Source organism: Chenopodium quinoa, unplaced genomic scaffold (assembly GCF_001683475.1).
Source record: "Chenopodium quinoa cultivar QQ74 unplaced genomic scaffold, ASM168347v1, whole genome shotgun sequence".
In the NCBI taxonomy this organism is placed as follows: Eukaryota; Viridiplantae; Streptophyta; class Magnoliopsida; order Caryophyllales; family Amaranthaceae; genus Chenopodium; species Chenopodium quinoa.
The window spans coordinates 2,957,760-2,971,950 of NW_018742738.1; the positions used below are offsets into that span (position 1 = coordinate 2,957,760).

At 38.1% G+C, this 14,191-nt stretch overlaps 2 long non-coding RNA genes across 2 annotated transcripts; both read right to left on the minus strand.

Moving 5' to 3' along the window:
- Positions 1-9,713: 9,713 nt before the first annotated feature.
- On the minus strand, positions 9,714-10,406 carry LOC110724009. Its single transcript, XR_002511804.1, has 3 exons — positions 10,337-10,406; positions 10,151-10,249; positions 9,714-10,047 (listed from the first exon to the last, which is right to left on the minus strand). It is a non-coding gene; the product is annotated as an uncharacterized LOC110724009 (long non-coding RNA).
- Positions 10,407-11,691: 1,285 nt separating this feature from the next.
- On the minus strand, positions 11,692-12,179 carry LOC110724010. Its single transcript, XR_002511805.1, has 3 exons — positions 12,149-12,179; positions 11,873-11,974; positions 11,692-11,738 (listed from the first exon to the last, which is right to left on the minus strand). It is a non-coding gene; the product is annotated as an uncharacterized LOC110724010 (long non-coding RNA).
- Between the last annotated feature and the right edge of the window lie 2,012 nt (positions 12,180-14,191).

Consider the following 14,191-nt stretch of genomic DNA (forward strand, 5'->3'; position numbering starts at 1 on the left):
CCTAGGATCTTGTTATTTTTATTATGCTTTAATATTAACATGAATAAGATTGTGATTATAATTTATGATGATTATGAATATTATGATTATTATTATTTTGATGATGATTATATTTTTATTGTCATGATTATGATTATTTATTATGTTGCTTGATGCTTATTTATTATTATTGCTTGATCACACCTTTTATGCATGTTAAAGGGAATTGGTACTTGTAATCACTCTTAATAAGATAATTAATAATCTTGTTAGGTTAATATGATTATAATTCAAGTGATCGCCAATAATAGTTTATTTGTGCATTAAATTCAACCAACATAGATAAACAGGTTTAGGGTTAAACCTATTGATTGCGGGTTAATCAGAAAGCGCACATGAATAAAACCAGAATAAAGTAGAGGCCTATTATTAGGGCAGGTTCAATCTCTTTTAGGTTGGATTTGTACCTTCATCCCCGAACCCTTATTTGGTTCATGACCTTATGGAGTTGACGATCTCTTGGATCGTTAAGGGGTGTAACCTTCATCCTATGAATGGTTTACAAGTTCCTAAAAAACTTGTTGGCGACTCTTTTGCTCTATCTTCTTCCCTTTTGGACGCCACCGTACTTTAGTGTATGATCACAGTGGGGTTCGAGCTAGTGGGATTTTTAAAGTTTGAAATTATTCCCTACAGTTTTTGGCGACTCCAGTGGGGACGATTTCTATTTTAATTATTGAATTTGTTTCGGCAATGATTTAGAATGAGTGGATGAGACTCGAAAAGTTCTAAGTATTTCATGTGCGTAATTTTGATTAACATTCTTGTCATATGCATATAAAAGATCTCATTGGAAAGACCATCCGTAATGAGTTAAAAACATAGGATTTTACACGTTGGAAATTTGAGGAATGTCTTTCACAACTAGGACTGAAATAACACCGCGCGAAACTGGAAAATTTTATCGAGCACAGAAAGCTGCTGAGGCATGTGGGAAGTAGCGTCAGGGGCCAAAGCTTGGCGCCAGACTTTTAGCAGTAGCGCCAGACGCCAGCATAGGCGCCAGGCGCTACAGTTAAAAATTGGCGCCAATCTCTGATTACGGGCGCCAATTTCCCCCAATACCGAGCCAGAAATATGCGTTCTAATTTCGAACGGTTTTTCGTATTGTTTGCTCGATCCTACTTCCTGATTGAATTTTTTCTCACTTTTTTGAAACCCATATGTGTTCTACATATGGACGTAATCCTCTGGGAATTCATGCTCCATCTACCCGATTGAACGCTCCGTGCAACCAAGGGTACATCCGAGATGTTGAATTCACCAAACCATGGAAGTGAGTTTTTTCTAAAGCACGCGGTGTCCCATCCACTCGCGCCAACCCTTCACGGTTAGGCTTCCGCGCGGTGTATCCGGACAATTAACCATGGACCCTCTTTTGACTAAACCATATCCCGAACTTTAAAGAACTAAAGCCATGGTTAGGTTGCAAACTCATTGCATCATGTTGTGCCTACTTGACTAATTGTGCATTATTTGTTGTGCATATATATTCTATGTTTCCCTTAACCGTTTGTTGACTTGTGTTGAGACTAAATCAATTAATGACTTAAAGAACTTTGCCTAATTAATTAATTAGAGTCAATAAAGTCTAATATTTTAATCGGAATTGACCTAGTACGACTTTAGGCATACTCCAATTGACTAATAACACCGAAAACAGTCCCAGACCGAAGCTCCATTATTGGCGCCAAGGTCTGAGCTGTAGCGCCACACGATGGAGTGTAGCGCCAGACGACAGCTATGTTGTCTGGCGCCAAGCTCCACAGTGTGACGCTAGTCCTGTCGCTTGGCCGACAGTTCGGATTATTGGTCGAGCCATCACCTAGGGTCTAATTAATCAGTTTTCTGTTTAATTCGGTTAATTTTGCTGTCAATAATGTTTAATTGAATCAATGATCGAGTTTAGGCACTAAGTCCCATGGTCTTACACAAGAGTCCAAGCATGTCACTTACACTCAACGCACACACCAATACACATACTTTGACCATGATTAAGAGAGTCTTGTGCACGCGTTTTTTCCGTCATTTTTTTAGGGGGGTAAGTCGGATATTAATCCTCCAATAAAGATAATAATACTTAGTTTCCTAAAAATATGTACATTATTTTTGCTAAAAATATGCACCCTTTTCTTTTTCTTTTTTCCCTTAAAATAAACCATAAAGTCAAGTTGATTCGAGTCAAGTAATTATAACGCAAAATGGTTTAATTTACAGCGCGTGGTCAAGAAAGGAAGGACGGTTAATCAAAGATAACCTCTTCGTACATGTCCAACTTTTCGACAAACCTATAGCTCGCAAGAGGAAAGCTAGGGTTATAATGGCAACTCAAGAAGAGTCAATGATCTTAAGAACCAACTGGCTACTGGGACTGAGACACTGAAGCTTCTCGCACTTAGGATCGATGATCCCGTGAAGCAACAACAAATGGACCTCATGCAAGAGAGTTTAAGCAAGTTATCTAGCGACTACAAGTTTCAAGAGCTTACATCACAAGGGGTCTCGGTGGACAAAGATCTTCTTCCGCAGAAGTTCAACGCCAACGACATCCCAAAATTTAGAGCAATTGACAACCCTTACTTCCATTTAAGAGCATTTGAAACAATAATGAGTATCAAGGGTATCGATAAGAAGGTCTTCCTTTCTCTTTTCCCACTATCTCTCGAGACCGTTTGCCAACAATGGTTCTTTTCTCTCGAAAAAGAAAAGACCTCTACCTGGGAGTCTATAGCAAATGCTTTCGTTGATAGGTACAAGTGCAACATTCAAGTCGAGAATGACCATAGAGAACTTGAAATCCTCAAGCAGAAAGAGAATGAAGGCTTCACCTCTTTCTTTAACAAGTGGAGAGAAACCTGAGCTAAGATGATTGAGGTACCAAGTGAAAAAGAGTCTGTGAGACTGTTTATCAAGAATCTCCAAGAAAAATATTCCAAGCATCTCAAATATCAAAATAATCTCCATACTTTCAAGGTCGTTTATGACATTGGGGTCAATATTGAAGATGACTTGGCTAAGTCAAAAGCTGCCAACTATAACTCCAATAGTGGCTGGAAAGGAAAGAAGAACGACAATCCTTCTTCTTCCAAAACCGCCCACTCAAATAATGTTAGCACCTTTAATTTAGGAGAAGTTCTTGCCATGAACAACCAAGGACAGAAGAAACCATTTAGGAGGAACTTCACTCCTATTGGCATGAGTTATGACACCGCGTTTGATCGATTAAATGCAAAAGGTCTTATAACTCCCATTGGACCATTTGGGGACCCACCAGTTGAGAAGAGGTCGGTTAATTGGAACCCCAATGCACACTGCAAGTATCACCAAGGTAGGGGCCATTCCACTAAAAGATGTTGGAAGCTTAAGGAAGCTATCCAAGACCTAATCGACAATAACAAACTGCCGTTGCCCACTGCCAGTAAGAAGCCAAGCATCGACAATGCACCTCTAGCTCATACCCTAGCTATCTCCGATGAAGAAAACGAGATTGACCCCTCATCTCTCATTAAACCTGTCAAAGAAATCAATGCCATAGAAAAAGAAGAGGAGATCTTTTTCGATGTCAAGGATAGTCTTCCAGAACCGACGAATAAAGACGATATACAATTGCTCACACTGTCTATGAAGGAAGCATCGCAATTACTACGTGAAGCTCTCAAAGTGATGAACGAACTCTACAAGAAATATGATGAGCTTCCACTTCTAAAAGAACCTAAAAGAGAATTCACACCAGTGATAACGACTTATGAGGCAAAGCACTTTCCCTTACAAGTCACTGAAAAACCCAAGAAGAGCAATAGAATCTACACTCCAATTGGGATCCCATATGCGCAAATGTTCGAAATGCTCTCCGAGAGTGGCGAGGTCAAACCTCTCGAACCGAGACCATTCGAATCATAGAAAAGGACAGATAGGTATTACTGTCAGTATCATCAATCAGGGGGTCATACTATAGAAAACTGTTTCAAATTCAAGGATTTGGTACAGAAAATGATTGATGAAAAGAAACTGGTCCAAGTTCAACAAGAAGAGGATACAACCATTAATGGAGTTTGGGACAGTGATGAAGAAGATGTCTATCTAAAGGACATAGTAGGACCTTCACCTTCTGTATCATACACCACAGATGACATTTGGGCTGACGAAGATTCATCAATAGACGGCCTCACAAGATCTGGGAGAATGCAACCTCCCGTTTCAACACAACCTATGCCAACCGTACATCAAGTTCCCATACCTATCATCAAAGACAATGACATTGTTAAACAGTTTAAGAAGACAAAAGTTGAGATGAATGTGTGGAAAATTCTGGCAACATCTCGAGAGCATAGGTTGGCTGTAATGAATACCTTGGATAAAGTTGGGATAGATTCTGACACTACTCCTGAGGGACTAGCCAACTTCCTCACAAGTGACCTTCCTAGTCCGATTAATTTGATCACCTTTTCTGACAAAGATTTACCCCTAAAAGGTGACAAACATTACAAAGCATTAAACCTCACGGTAGTTTGCAAAAGGATGAATGTTCCTATGACTGTTGTAGACAATGGATCGGCTATCAATGTATGTCCACTTAGAACTGCGAGGATGCTCGGCATAAAGGACGAAGATTTAACTCCGTCCACACAAGGAATAATAGCCTACGATAATACTCGTCGTCAAGCTCTCGGTAAAATTACTCTAAATGTAACGGCAAGAGCAATAGAACATGCTACTACTTTCCAAGTGGTGGACATCAAAGCTTCATTCAACTTATTGTTGGGACGCCCTTGGCTTCATGATCTAAAGGCCGTCCCTTAATCTCTCCACCAACAAGTAAAAGCTATAGTTGGAGGAATTCCAATCACTATAGATGCTTCGCCTATGAGAATCAAATCCATAGAGAATCCAATTATCAATGTGGAGCACGACGAAGATGACGAAGACCTATGGGGCTTTAACGAAGAAGACTCCTTAATCTAGGAGGATGAAAGCACATCTCTTTGCCATGACCCCCATTCAAACATGATTGTCAACACTATGCTGAAGAAACAAGGACACTTTCCTGGGATGACTTTAGGAAAGAAGAAAGGAATAGCAAAACCGCTGGAGTCACCTGGCCTCCCTAAGTTAGACAGTTTTGGACTTGGTTTTGAACCGACTCGGAAAGATCTCAAGTGAGCCCAGGAAAATTTGAAAGCACTTAGGGACGCTCGCATTCAAAAGAAAGCAATTCCAATGGATCAGTACCCTCTTACGCTTAATGGTCAGTTCATAAAAGAAGGAGAGGACTATCCATGCCATGAATTTCCCGAGCCATTTTTTGTAAACGGCATAAGACAACCAGGATTCGAGATTTTCTTGGATTGCTAATTCACTGATGAAATCTCAACTCCCGTCTATAAGGAGAAAGCACCCCCATGCTTTGACTTTAACGTCATGGGATTACTATTTGGGCGAGAAAAGAATGAGCCAACTTATGAAGAAGATAACTCCTCACTCATTCAAACGGTCCTACAAAGTGAAAGCATCGACCCCTCGAAGCTAATTACTCCAGCTGAAGGATCACTACAAGGGTGGCGCAAGACTATCAAAGTGACTACTCCAAGCGGACGGAAGATATCAATCACGACAGGACAGGGACCGATGTTTGAAGAGTTGTCTGAGTCAGAGTCAGAGTCAGAGTCAGAGTCTTTCCCTTTAGAGTCTTCTCTTTAGTAGTAGCACCTCCCCCTCTTATCTCTTCTCATAAGATAGTTAGTGATCCAGTCCCTGAGGACATATCACTCTTTGATGTAATGATCTCAGAGTATAATAATATTTCTCATTCTCCTTACTTCTTGTGTTCTTCCCTAACCCAAGATGACGAGCATTGCTTAACTAACGATGAAAAAGACAAAGAAATTATTAAAGCAATGGAAACACCCGAAAAGAAAGCACCGGTAATTGAAGAAACTGAAACAGTTGACATCTCTAATGATTCAACTCATAAAAGAGAAGTTAAAATCGGATTAACATTGAATAAGCAAGAAAGAACCGATTTAATTAACTTACTTAAAGAATTTATCGATGTATTTGCTTGGTCATATGAAGATATGCCAGGCATTAATAGAGAAATAGCTCAACACACTATACCACTAATTCCAGGAATGAAACCTGTAAAACAGAAGTTGCGTCGAATGAAACCCGACGTAGCACTTAAAATAAAACAAGAAGTTCAAAAACAAATAACTGTAGGTTACATCAAGGTATCCAAATACCCCGAATGGGTCGCCAACGTCGTCCCAGTTCCGAAGAAAGTCGGAAGGGTAAGGATGTGTGTCGACTATCGAGATCTAAATAAGGCAAGTCCAAAGGACGACTTCCCTTTGCCGCACATCGATATTCTGGTAGATAACACGACAAACCATGCGCTTCTTTCGTTTATGGATGGATACGCAGGGTACAACCAGATTCTCATGGCAGAAGACAACCTTTATAACACCATGGGGCACTTACTGCTACACGGTAATGCCATTCGGGTTGAAAAACGCGGGTGCTACTTACCAACATGCAGCAACTGCCTTACTCCATGACATGATGCACAAAGAAGTCGAAGTATATGTCGACGACATGATTGTAAAATCAAAAGACCGTCCAGGCCATCAAGTAGCCTTAAGGAAATTTTTCGAAAGGCTAAGAAAATATAACATGAGGTTGAATCCATCAAAATGTGCTTTTGGAGTTACCTCAGGCAAGCTCTTGGCATATGTCATAAGCTCAAGAGGAATAGAGGTAGATCTAACCAAGATTAAAGCAATCATGTCAATGCCACCGCCCAAGACTGAGAAACATATTCGAGGATTTATTGGCCGGTTGCAATACATAAGTAGGTTCATATCAAAACTGACAACAATATGTGAACCAATCTTCAAGAAGCTCAAAAAAATGTACCAGTAATATGGGATGACGAGTGTCAAAAAGCCTTTGAAAAGATCAAAGCCTATCTCGCCAATCCTCCCGTATTAGCACCAGCACTCCCCGGAATACCTCTTTGGTTATATTTGACGGTTACCAAAGAGACAATGGGAGCCATGCTAGCACAAGAAGTAAAAGGCAAAGAGAACGCAATCTATTACCTAAGTAAAAAGATGCTCGAATACGAAACACGCTATACACCGCTCGAGAAATTGTGCCTTGTCTTGGTGTGGGCCACAACTAAGTTCAGACATTACATGTTGGTGCATACCGTTTTCGTAGTCTCCCGATTAGATCCACTCAAGTATCTGTTCGAGAAATCTACACTCAATGGACGTATATCAAGATGGATAGTCAATCTAGCTCAGTTTGATGTAAGGTTTATGCCACAAAAAGCTATTAAAGGATCCGTGGTGTCAGACTTCCTAGCAGATTTCCCAATAGAAGACTCGACGCCAATACAAGACAATGAATTTCCAGATGAAGACTTAATGGTCACTGAAGATGATACTTGGACCTTGTACTTCGACGGAGCCTCAAACCAAAAGGGATGTGGCGTTGGAGTACTACTAGTATCACCTAAAGAGGAGCATGTTCCAATCTCCATAAAGCTTGATTTCGACGTTACCAACAATGATGCTGAATATGAAGCATGCGTGGTAGGCCTTGAAACAGCTTTGACATTGGGACTAAATAAATTAAGGATATTTGGAGACTTTTCTTTGATCATCAATCAGATATCTAAAAAGGTGGAAAGTAAGGAGCGAAAGCCTAGCCCCTTACCAAACCTATCTGGAAACTCTTACCGGTCAGCTAGAGAAGGTAGAATACACATATCTACCTAGAGAGGAAAACCAATTTGCCGATGCCTTGGCAAGATTAGCTTCAATGGTTAGGATTCCCACGGAAATCGAGCAAATGCCTTTAACTATCGAAAAAAGGCACAAAACAGCATACATCCAGGCTATAGAAGACGACGAATTAGTCCAAGAAGAAGAAGAAGAAGAACCATGGTACACAGACATACTCAATTATGTCACCAATGGAGAATCCCCTCCTCATGCTGACAAAAGAGCAAAGCGAGCATTAAGACTTTTGGCTTCTCAATATGTACTCATAGACAACGAGCTACATAAAAGGGTACCTAAAGGTCGAGCTCTCTTATGTGTAGGAAAGATGGATGCACGAAGAGTAATGAGAATAGTTCACGAAGGAATCTGTGGCACTCATGTAAACGGTAAAATGTTAGTCCAGAAAATAATGCGAGAAGGATATTATTGGACTACAATGAATAGGGATTGCCATCAATACGTGAAAAGATGCCCTAAGTGCCAAATTTATGCCAATTTACAACATGTCCCTCCATCTTTGCTCTACATCTACACATCGCCATGGCCATTCTCTACATGGGGAATTGACATAATTGGCAAAATCACTCCCCCAGGAACAGGAGGCCACGAATTTATCCTAGTAGCAATTGATTACTTTACAAAGTGGGTCGAAGCGCAATCGTACGCTAAACTCACTACAAAACATGTAGCACTCTGTATCGAAAGAAATATTATTTGTCGATATGGAGTCCCACATGAAATGATAAGTGACAATGGAACTCAATTTCAAGCCGAATGTGAAGATTTGCTACAAAAATACGGCATTCAACACCATCATTCTTCCCCTTATAGACCTCAAGCAAACGGAGCAGTCGAGGAAGCTAATAAAAATCTAAAGACTATCATCGAGAAAATGACGGAAAATTATAAGGATTTTCCTGACAAGCTTCACTTCGCATTGTGGGGTTATCGCACGTCAATCCATACATCAACAGGAAATACGCCATTTTCCTTGGTATATGGAATGGATGTCGTACAACTTGTCGAACTAGAAATACCATCTCTACGCATCGCGCTAGAGAGTAAACTCGATGAAGTTGAATAGACTAGGGCAAGATACGAAGAATTGATTCTACTCGATGAGAAACGACTAGAAGCTCTACATCACACTCAGTGTTACCAAACTCGTATGGCTAGGCATTTTAATACACTAGTAGAAAAAGGCTTATTTGCGTCGCTTCTACTCGCGACGCAACTACTCGCGACGCAAATGACTCTTAAGTCATTTGCGTCGCTCCTAGGCGCGTTGCAAATAAGAGTCATTTGCGTCGCTCCTTTATAAACAAGCGACGCAAATGACTCTTCTGATAAACTTATTTTTTGTTATTTGCGTCACTCCTTTATAAAGGAGCGACGCAAATGACTCTTCTGATAAACTTATTTTTTGTTATTTGTGTCACTCCTTTATAAAAGAGTGACGCAAATGACTCTTCTGATAAACTTCTTTTTTGTTATTTGCGTCACTCCTTTATAAAAGAGCGACGCAAATGACTCTTTTGATAAACTTCTTTTTTGTTATTTGCGTCACTCCTTTATAAAAGAGTGACGCAAATGACTCTTCTGATAAACTTCTTTTTTGTTATTTGCGTCACTCCTTTATAAAAGAGCGACGCAAATGACTCTTCCGATAAACTTATTTTTTTTTATTTGCGTCACTTGTTTATATAGGAGTGACGCAAATGACTGAGTAGACAATACAAAACTGCTGTATTTGCGTCACTTATTTGTTTAATGAGTGACGCAAATGAGGTAATTATTTTTTTTTAATTATAATATAATAATTTCCTTGTATATGTTTGTAGTACCTGTTTTCCTTACTAGTGGTATAAAGTAATATGCTAACGCTAATATAATTGAAATTAAAATGCAATATTATTGAATAATGCAAATGTAAATTTTGGCAGAGTCTCCTTTGTAATTTGGCCTACCCATAAAATTGGGAATGACGACATTATATTAACAACCTGTCCAATAATTTACATCTCAATATCATAGACATTATACTCATCATCCCAACACCAATTAACCAAATTCATTCATTTCAAGCCTATAATCCAAAACAAGAGTCCAACATGCGCTAAGTGTAAATCTAAAGTTCAACATTACATATAAAATACTCTGCCCAAATATCTCGGATCTCATTTATCTCCTCCTCGGTGTACGGTGTAGTTCTTGAAAAATCCTATCAACACAACAAATATACAAGAGGAAAGTTTTAATTCAAGATTGTAGCTAACATCAAATTGTATTTATCAAACAAAAATGAAATATTTGACAACTCATACCTGAATAAGATCTTCACTGCTATGGTGATGTTCAAGTATTTCGTACATATAACGCATGACGTAGTAGCCACACTCACGTCCACCCAATTGTTGAGGACACTACATGTAATATATTTATAAGTTGAATTAAATTTTTATACTTCAATTATTAACAAACTAAAAGTTAGGGTAAGAAATTAAGGTAACCTGTCCCAAATGCCATGTCAATTTACTTCCCCTAGATTGTCCACTTAATGCCTTACAACTTTGAAAAGCACTACACATTTGAAACAAATAACATATATATTACCCTTACACACATAAAATCATGACATAAATAACAAACTAGACTTACTTTGTCATTGCAAACTTAATTGCTAAATTTCGCTTCTGCCTCAAAGCATCAAAGATGTTGACTTCACGCTTAGCCATGCATAAGACCAAAAGAACCCAATGATTCCTACATAATAAATTAGACACACATTTGTAAAAGAGTAAAATAATATCAACAATTTGCAAAGTTCAAATAAATACAAGTTTAAAGTTTATACTTTTCATGGTATGGGCATAAGATGAACTGCTTAGATTTTTGTTTTTCCATCACATGTGTCATGTATAGTAGGAACGATCAGCATCACTATGCAAATAGGTTTCTGAAATCATTTCCGGACACATGAATCCAATGGAAGCCACTTCCTCCGTATCGAGTAAGTCACTCAAGGCCCTACATATATATCATGTAATAACATTATAAATGGTAATAAATAAGTATATATGGGAAGAGTGAAATTTGAATATCTTACATCATAAAAACTTGTAAAACTGAAATATTCAACCAAGCTCCTGTGAGAAGTTGATTGACATCTTCACGTTTGACAATGATGTCCTTACTGTCTTCATAACTAAAGGTCCAAGCATCAACCTTAACCTTAATAGTTTCACCTTCGGGTAATGAAGATAACAAACTATTCAAAGACAGTCACAACAAGGACAAATAATATCACGATATCCCCTCGAATTATTACAGTCACAACAAGGACAAAGAATAATCTTTGATTTATTCTCTGTTTGGTGTTTTAAGGCAACAGTGCTAAACTCTTCAATTCCTCGTAAAAAACTTGTACAATTTCGTTTACCATACATCCAACTTCGATCCATTTTCAACCACTGAAAAACAAAATTAATTTTAAGATAATGTGTATATTTTGTAACATATATAGCTCCTTAACCATAAACAAGAATATAAGGCATCAAACATTTTCATTCAAAGTTTATATCATGTAAATGCAACTCCGGATGATCCAATAAGGTCCTTATCACTCCAAACTAACCCATTCTTGAATGTCCTATCTAACTAATAACTACTTGTAAAGTTTGGTTCTAAAGAAAATCCGGCAGCATTTCCCTATAATTCTCCAAGCACACAATGTAGATAATCGGCTATCAACATATGTACCCAGAGAACAATCGGGAAATAGTGAGCCATGATCTTCTTAGACCCAAAACAATTCAAGTAGTTATCACCTAAATGAGATAGAACATTCAAGAACAGTCTCAAACCGGGGACTATTCAAGACTTACTCCTAATGAGTAAGCCCTGAACGGGTATCTAAGTCAATGATGCAAGTATTATTTCAATTCCAATCAATTATATCATAATTAAAAATGTCATACAGTTCATAATCATTATACCAACCAGAACAAATAAGTTAATATTGCAAAGAATGGTTCAGATATATATACCACAAGTGAAGACAATCTCGTATGCGTACTACCGCCTTAATCGTTTGTCCACAACTAGAACCTCGAGCAACTTGTGGAATTCACTTCCGCATAATTAAGAATCTTCCATAAAAAATTAGATATATTAAACCAACATAGTTGCGTGTGTGCTCGTGATCCTAAACCTCATAGAACAAGAGCGAGCACGAGAGAAATAGCCAAATTTTGCAAAATTACCAAGTAGAGACACAATTATGAATCATGTAAGAATAGCCAAAGTTTGCAAATTAAGCTTACTCAGCACACTCATTAATCTTCCCCGAATTCTAGCTTTCCACAATCTTCAGAATCAAAGACTTGTTTTCATCCAAGTACTGCCAAGATTTAAACCAACCAAAATTTAGAAATCAATAAGAAAAAATATTTCCAAATGAGAACTAACCAAGTTGTATATATAGATGAAGCGGCTAATAGACTAGAATCATAAGTGAATTAATGTAACAAAGGATGAATATGTCATGCATAACCAAAGTGTATTACAGTACATATCAATTTTTACTTAAGCTCAAGGATCAAATGATCTGCAATTAGCAAAGATTTAAAATCTACCCCGGTAGCCCGAGACTAAGATAAAAAGCAATGCATACTTGCAATAATAACCATTCTGCCTATCTTCCCCACTGTCATCCTATACACCGCCAGGTCATCATGGGAGACTTCACATGTAACTCCATTAGTGACCCTACCATCAGAAGACATACCAAGAATCATGTGGTGTTTATATACTAGAAAAACACATAAAACTATAAAAGGTCAGGTTTAATTCTTTCAGAAGCCAACAATAGTCAGTACTCATCAGTGAAGCTTGGGACCTAAGCAACATATGGCCTAGATGTGATTGAAGGGTGATAAATCTCAAATAGACTTTCATGAAATCATAAGTGGCTTAAATCAGAGCACCCACTATTTTTCAATACATCATGAATCATAATTAAAGCTTATTTTTAACACCCACATGCCTCTCTCTTTTGGGTATTCAGACTTTAAAAGTTGGGGCATTGAGAACTGAGACAAAAGGCAAGGCAGGTGGGTTGAGTCCAGCAGGACTACAGTCTTTGGGAATCATAAACCAAATCCTTCACACTGCTCACTGCCTCAGAATGTTATGCATATTCACTCAACATTTATCATGCTCAATGATTCTAACTTGGAAAATATGAACAAAATACGGGGGTTATAAATTCCCTCAACATTAAGCATTCGTGTAATTCATGTTCCTACAAGATTCATAATAAAGATAATATGGGAAGATAGGCAGAATGAGCACCATTCCACTCTTATAATAACAAACTCATATAAATGCTACATTCTATCTACCAAGAAAAGATTGAACATAAATAGAAGCAATCTTACCATAGGTGGAATTGACTTAAAAAATTCAACAATGTCGAGCCGAAATCGAACTTCAATTGTTGTTGCTGTAATTTGCTTGAACTTCCTCGGGTTTTTTGGGGCGAAATTAAGCGATTTTTCCACTCGAAAATTTCAGTTATTGCTCGAATTTTTGTTGCTGTAATTTCTTGACTTGAACCTAGAAAAAGACGTAATTCAAACAATTATTGTTGCTGTAATTTCTTGACTTAAACTATTGTTGCTGTAATTTCTTGACTGAAATTCGAACAAAAATTATTTATGACTGAAATGGGACGAACTTCTTAGGGTATATTGCGTCGCTGCCAAAAACCCTAGAAATCCCCTCACGAAATCCCCCAATCGAACTTGAAGACCAAAATTGAATTTTTTGGGGTTTTTAGGGTCGAATTTGTATGCTTTTGAGTTGATTTTTTTGCTCGAAATGGGGGATTTTTGGTCGGAAACAATCAATTTTTCTGGGTTTAAGGCTTCGAATTTCTTAGGGTTTTTGGTCTAAATTTTTGCTCGAAATTGCTCGGATTTGCAGCCGATTATGGGTCTTCGACTTCACTGCGATTTTAGATGTTAAATTTGCTGGGGAAACGCAAGTTTTTGGCCGAATTTGTTGGATTTCAGAGACAAATTTGTGGGTGTTTTGCTGTATAAATTCGCTGGAATTTAAGAACTCTTGTTTTTTTTTTCTTTTTGTATAGTGAATGTAGGCGTACCTGATGAAAAACTAAGGTAAAAACACGCAGAAAAACCTAAAGCCAAAAGAGTTATTTGCGTCACTTTATTATAAAAAAGCGATGCAAATAACCTTGTTTATAATGTTGCACACAGTTCATATGCGTCGCTCATTAGTAAAAGAGTGACGCAATTTACTTAATCACTTATTTGCGTCGCTGCTAACTAATGAGTGACACA